The sequence below is a fragment of the Saccoglossus kowalevskii genome, chromosome 4 (assembly GCF_978046115.1).
Source record: "Saccoglossus kowalevskii chromosome 4, keSacKowa6.1, whole genome shotgun sequence".
Classification (NCBI taxonomy): Eukaryota; Metazoa; Hemichordata; class Enteropneusta; family Harrimaniidae; genus Saccoglossus; species Saccoglossus kowalevskii.
Window position 1 is genome coordinate 9210518 of NC_140644.1, and position 7526 is coordinate 9218043.

Sequence of the window (7526 nt, forward strand, 5' to 3'; positions counted from 1 at the left end):
GTAGCCAAGTAGTAGTAGAAATAGCTTTGGATGAAACAATTCTTTGATTATCGAGCATAGCAAGCATTGTGAATATTCAAATTCGTGGGTTCGTTAATATGAATATGCAAATTCAACTGTTAATTACACGGCGTCGCAAGAGTTAATAATAAATGTGTTACTTACGTTGATGACAGTGAAGGACAAGGATGTTACCAGTCACAGCAACAAGTATGAGACTGTGAGTCAGCTCAGTGAAGAGGTAAAGAAGTAGGTATCCGTGTTGCCTGGCAACATGCTGAATTACCACGTGATCAAGCTTTGATTTTCCATGCAGCGAGGCACGTCGTTATACATAACGACTAAAGCATTACTATCGAACGTCTATTGTGTGTCAATTGTGTAATTGTATGGCTTCTTCGGTCCCTATGTTACCACTATATGCCAGCGTGCTAACAAACCTACCAACCAACCAACCAACCAACCAACCAACCAACCAGCCAGCCAGGTGCCAATCCAGATAATACATTAATTATGGTAGTATTATATGAGATTGGAAAATTAACAATAATTTCACCGACATGAATCGACGATACGTTTAACCCACAATTCTGATGTTGATGTGACTGTTACATGTTAGTAAAAACTGATATTGGTTGAAATGAGATATAGTAAGAGATATTAGTATATTAATAAGTATTATTATACATCCGTCACCGTAACGCCATAAGTTATTGCACTGGGTATTTTCGTCCTATCATCTTAGGAAACGCGTATTCTAAATATGGAACGATAACGCGCGCAAGTATCCTATAATAATTAAAAAACAAACATGGCTTTCTCAGGATTTGACCGGACCCCACACAAAAAAGTTCGCTAAATCTGTTCTAAACGTTTTGGATTTCGGCATTCCCATGATGTATTCCTGGGAGGAAAAGATTTATATTAATACGGTTATTACGAGCATACTGCAATGTATGCACTCAGGCAGTTCGCGATCGCAATCGCCTCTGTCGATACTCCCGCTGTATTGTCTTCGTGCATACTTTGCAGTATCCTCGGAATAACCTCAAAGTATATCAAGGACTTGGAATGATTTTTATACAAGATTGGAAGGTAGAAAAGATGGTTGTATAAAAGTTTTAGATGCGCGATGGACCAAAGTGATTGATGATTTGTAATCACAAAACACAGTTAATAAAATCGGCAGAATTGTTGTTGAATATATAAGTACCAAACAACTAGAATTGGGATAACAATATTATATGTTGTACCCTGCACATATAAAACTAGTACGAACAAATCAGAGAACGTTTTACAGAACAGTTTCACGTAGAACTATTTATTTTTAAACTTATTCGAAGCATACTTAATTCTGGAAAATGTTGTTACTAGGCGGAGTGGTTTTAAATGCGACATTATGTTTTCTTTAGAAAAACATATTTTGTGATTGGTATAGAAATGTGTGTAAACCGGTCTTTATTTCTGCTAACTAAGATAACTTATAGCAAATTTAGCATCAGTCTAATGATTTGTAGTCCCGAGTTTATTGCCTTGGATTTAACGCCAAAAAAGATCGACCCCCTCCCATCCTTGGCTAGTACTCCACAGACTCAAAGAAAAAGCCACCGGCCGGGATTCATTAGCGGAGGCGACTTAGATGGAACACTGTTTAAGGACCGCAGGTTTTTGTAAATGACCGGAACTGGATGACTCAATCTTCCATTTGATAGAGAGATGGCCGCAGAGTCCTGTCACATAGTCTCAAACATAACTACGGTTTTTGTGTCTAATATGCACTATATGTCAGCACTTTGAATATAAAACAAGTCAGAAGATACTATAGTGACATCCAATGTCCGAAACTATAGAATAATTGATCGAATGATATTTATTTATCTCACATTTTTAACTGTCAGTCAACACTTGTACACACTGAAACATATTTCCTTAGCATATCTGCAGTTTCAAATATCATCACCATTCACTATACCGTATACTATATACGAAAATGAAGTTTTCATCCAACTCGTATTCATAGGATATTGTTGTGTTGTCGACCGTGTCGAATTTCGTCGTCACTCCATATACAGTAGTTTCTAACCGATACGAAAATAGCGTATTCATCCGATATTTGGAGATTGAGGCTACTGCCGTTTATGTGACCAGAGAAGTCGTTGGAGTTTCCTTTTAAAACACAGTCGCGAAAATACAGCTATATTCAGTATTTCGAAAGCGTGTACATTCACAAAACGCATACAAAATGATTGAATGTAATTCAAAATGTTAGTTCTGAACACTTTGTCTCCCAAGTCTTGTCAGCGTGAAAAGGTTCGTTTCTGCTCGCTGTGTTAAGATGCAAAGGTTCCAGTTTGGGGTTTAGTGTAATATTTGTCATAATGATGATTCTTACCTATTTGACGAATACTCATTTATATATATTCACGAAAATTTAGAACTAGCATATATAAACAAGAATATTCGTATGGAAGTTCACAAAATTCTACGCAATGTGGTTAATACTACGGCAAATATTACTTGCTATACGACTCTTCGAATCGTCTCCATTCTTCTAACTATAACTTCTAACTATCGTATATCGTATCGTAACTGACAATATCCGCTAGATCTGGGAAGTTTCTTCGTTGATAACGAACTCGGTTTACTGGTCAGTTAGTTTTAAACCTAGGTTGTTCGACAATAACATTTTGTATTTACCGTGGCAATAACCTTGTAGTCAATCTCGCCTGGCTTTGTTCCTTGCGAAATAAAATATTTCCTTTTATGTCCACATATATTTTTTCATTTATTTCACCTTATAATTCAGATTGAATTGAGTGTTGGTTGATAAGTCGTGGCTTATTTTATGACATAGATTGGTAGTTAGTCATCGAGTAAATATTTCACGGTATACTGCAGACCTAATTTAATGGTAGTTAAAATTTCAGGTGACATTGTGTGCTCCATGACTAATGAAGTGAAGAACCCTGTGAAGGAAGACCTTCCAAATACACAATAGAACCAATGACACTGCTGTTAATTGTAGATGTATCTGTTGTTTACCTTGTACCAATGTCCTTAAATTACGCCTTTATGTAACCACTTGAACGTGAAAGCAAAGTTATTTTTCATTTAAAAAAAATGTTCAATATTGGTACATGGACAAGTCCCTTAAATCCCACCATCAATCGTTTCCCAAGCATACTTGATGCTAATTGAAGTCAACTCTGTATTGACATCACTCGTGGTGTGTTGTGTCCTCAGTAATTTCCATGGCTGATTCTGTTCAAAGCAAGTATACAAACAAGACATAATGGTATTCATGTTGACTTGTTTTCTATTCCAATGCCCTTTGCCACTCTATTTTGTTCCAAAGAAACTAGATATAAAGATGCTTTTATTAAAACTGGTAATAAATATCAATCATGGTATGTTACTAATGCAATTTATCTTTCGCGATTTTATTAAAAATGAACGACTTTTTAAATGGTTACACTTACAGACAAGACATAATGGGTAACATGATTTCTGAACCTATGCTGGTCATGCGCTGCTTGTGTAAAACTTGATATTCTATCATATTCACTTCAGTACGATATCATACCGAGTTTTGTCCGAGTTTCATTACAAAAACGTGTAATTATCTGGGTTCATGTCAGTGAGCAAAGTTAAATTGTGTTTTCCTCGGTTCGTTTCTTTCAGAAGAAAACTGACCCGTTGTGCGAGCTCATTATCAACATACATCGAAAGCTATACTGATTTTCGAAATCCCCGGAAATCTGTACACGTTCTCCCGACCGGACACCCGCTTGGTTCGCGGCTTTGCCACTCCAGTAATTTCAGACAGTGACATTACTAATAAATAATTACGATTCATCTTCTGTTGATTATCATCTAGACATTTACGTCATTTTGAATCAAATTGGCACGTTTATATTAGACTGTATGACAACAAATTGTCAATTTTACACTCCACATCATTAATTTGTCAAAACCTATTCACTGACTACTTACTTATAATTATTGTACTGGCTATTTCATAGCGACAGTCTTTCCTTCCAGCTATACAATACTGCAATTCTTTGCGTTGAATATACAGATAGCACATCATCGTGCGCCTTTAATTAATACGCATACCTTGCAGACATACGTTTGAGTACAGTGAGTTATAAAAAGAAATGCCACGAAACATCGTTGCTATCAGTATCAATTTCACTTCTTTGCATTAATTCCTTTCAAATCAAATGCAATACCTTCTGACGACAGTGATAGAAGCTAGTTATTACTACCGGGAGAAACTACACATTTTGACCCGTAATATATGCAGTTATTGCACATACCGTCAACCTGGAGGCATCTTACGACATCGTGAATTGATTTCTCAACAATGCAGTAATCTAAAGATCGAAAGATACTGAATAAAATTGTAATATTCTTTATGTTTAAAGTTTCGAAACATCAACATATTTCTGAAAATTAAACCAATACAAATGGCGTTACACTAAATGAAGAGTTTCCAATTCAAGACAGGATGAACAATACTATATTTAGGTTAACTGAGAGCTGTCTATTGAAGAAAAAGTATTGTCTAACGGGCGTGAATAAAAGTTTATTCGAGAGCTGGAGTTAAAGTGTAGGGGGTCTCCCTATTTAGTGTACGTATATGAATATAATCAGATTGAGAGAACAGGGACGCAGACAGACGATTTGTTTTTGTTATGTTATGTTACGTTGTGTTGCTTAATATTCATATAATTTCAATTGAGAGAGTTGGATGTAGCGGAGCTACAAATGGAAATAAAATTGTCTCCCAAAGGCACTAGGGAAAGGGAAATGTGAAGGACGGTATTCAGGAAACAGTTGGTATTGCCTCTATTTGATTAATCTCGATTGTACATAACCTAACACCTACTTCAGTCTAGTGGAAACTTAACATAAACAGCCACCCATGAATGTGCATATAGTGCTAGAAATAATAGGTAAACCAGACACGTAGATCAACACGACCAATAACGCACGAACGTCTCAGACTTGTTCTGTTCATGAGAGGCGCTTACGTTTTGATTAGATTTCGACCAATCAGATATGACGGAAAGATTTTTGAGAGTTCTCAGTTGTGTCTGGTTGTGTCGGTTCAAACACCCTGGAGAATGTCCATTCTTTCAAATAATTATGTGAAATATTCAAATGTTCAGTGAAATAAAGTATTAACTATTACATACCCTATTTGTCAGTGAGTTTTCTCGTATAATAGATTAATTTAATTAATAAACCAATTTTATTCACCCAACAAAATATTCACAAAATTACTACAACAAGCGCCCAAGATAACAATGACCTAACTGAACTGCAATAAGAAATTGCTAGAACCTAGCCAAAAAGCAAAATATGCACTTATCAAAAGTTGAATTTCATGCAGTTTAACGTAGAATTCAATGATTCAATATACAAATAAAATAATGAAACACATGGATCATGAAATAATTTGATCCACGTATTAAGTGTTTTAATACAACAATTAAACGATCTATTGTTGTTAGAATTATTTTTTATTAGACAAATTAAATAATGAAATACATGAATAGTGAATAAATACATAGTTTCACGTAAGAATGTATTCTTAATTTTGGCATGAATACAACGCTTTAATACATTGTGATAACCTATAAACGGGGGTGTTCTAAAAGAATGTCAATCTCTGGAACTCATAACTGAATAGTTGTAAACATGCGTATATAAAAATGTATTCATTGTCCCGTTTAGGTTAACTCTTGGTGTGTGAATTACATTTATATGATTAGTTATAATTCCCCAAAATTAGAATCACAAGATGCTGAAATATTACAACCCAACTTCTTCATTATATTCACTGGCACTATTATATTATTTGAAAGTGGGATATTACACAAACTCCCGTACACGCGTTCTTGTGTCAACGTAGTTTTTCAAAAATAAATCACACTTAATTTGGAGAAACGTAAACAAACACTTTAATATATAACCAAATTGCCCTAGTACGAGGGTTGAGTGGGGTGTAACCAATGTATAACGCCAATTGTCATTGGAATAATAATGTTACAATTATAATAAAGTAACCCAATAACAGATTAAGGAACAATATATTTATAAAATATAGTTGATGGTACAAACTCCTTAATAGCCTGACCAAACTTCGTCTGTCAGTTTCTTGTCAACATCTTTGTTGCTTCATCGGTTGTTATGAAAATTCAAAACGCATAAAACGGTGATCCCCAGTAATATGGCACATCAGAATATTAGTAGGAACAATGTGACAGGGCGTGCATTCAGTAATAACTGAATAGCTGATCCAGGTTTCCAAAGGTCACGTGGTTGATTATCAAACCTGCAATGGCTATGTAAATATTATATCCGATCGTGAAATTGTGTAGAACATGAGTGTGCAATTCGGTACATGACGTCATTTTGAATATAATTATTCTTTTAAGGTATGATGCAGGTTCGGTTTTTTTATATTCAATGTTGGCTTCATACTGTTATTTTGGAGCTCTTCCGCAATTATTGAAACACTAACGCACCCATGATTGTTTATGTTTTAAAATGGGAATTATCTACGTTTTGGGTGAGTGGATTTCAAACTTAAATAGTATTCAGAGTTTTACGTTAATTATATTTGACAATTTCACTCTATGTAGGTGGTGTTTTTTTTGTGCGTTTTGTATTCAACCAGTGATAACAGAAGTGATAAATGCTTAAGTAGACATAATTACGAGGTTAACATCCTGCTCTAAGAGAACAAGACACGCTATTAACAATCCCAAATATACCCAAACAAGACACCAAAATAGTGTATTAAAACAATAATACAGGAGCTATTTAGGTTTGAACTTCCTCTTTTCAAAGGTAATACTAAAATGTAGAGAGTGGAAAATTTTGAAAATTGTATTTTAGTTCTGTATTAAATTTTTCTTGTGGTAGAGCTTCTACATGTTAACGTTTTGAAGTTCATCATCTAAAACAAAATACAGAAAACAAATTACAGGGCGGCGAATGCCCACATAGCTTAACAATTGTTCGATCTTCACAATAAGCCTTGCACTATACGAACCCCTCACCTACCAACGCCTTAACCCCCAATTACACTTGTGTTATATGTAATTCAACTATACCAGTCTACCATTTTACGCTAATTTTACGTATTAATTATAATATTAGGAAACGATTATTTAAATATTATTGCTATTTGTTATCCACATTTCGTGAATGTTCACAACCACTACTGTACACATTTTTAAATTAAATGGTAGTGTCCGAAAAAATCCACTTTATTATGGGGGTACGAATATGATACGGTATCTACCCTGTTCCATAATGAAAAAGCCTTACAATGTATATATACGGTTCATGTGTTACATAACTAATTGTGTCTTGTGATAAATACACTATCTAGAACACCATATATATTACTGTAACAGTTCGTATGCGACTCGACTGAATGTAAACAATAACAACCGAATATTCACACGATGTATCACTGCTGCTAAATACACACATTAAAGTCATGATAT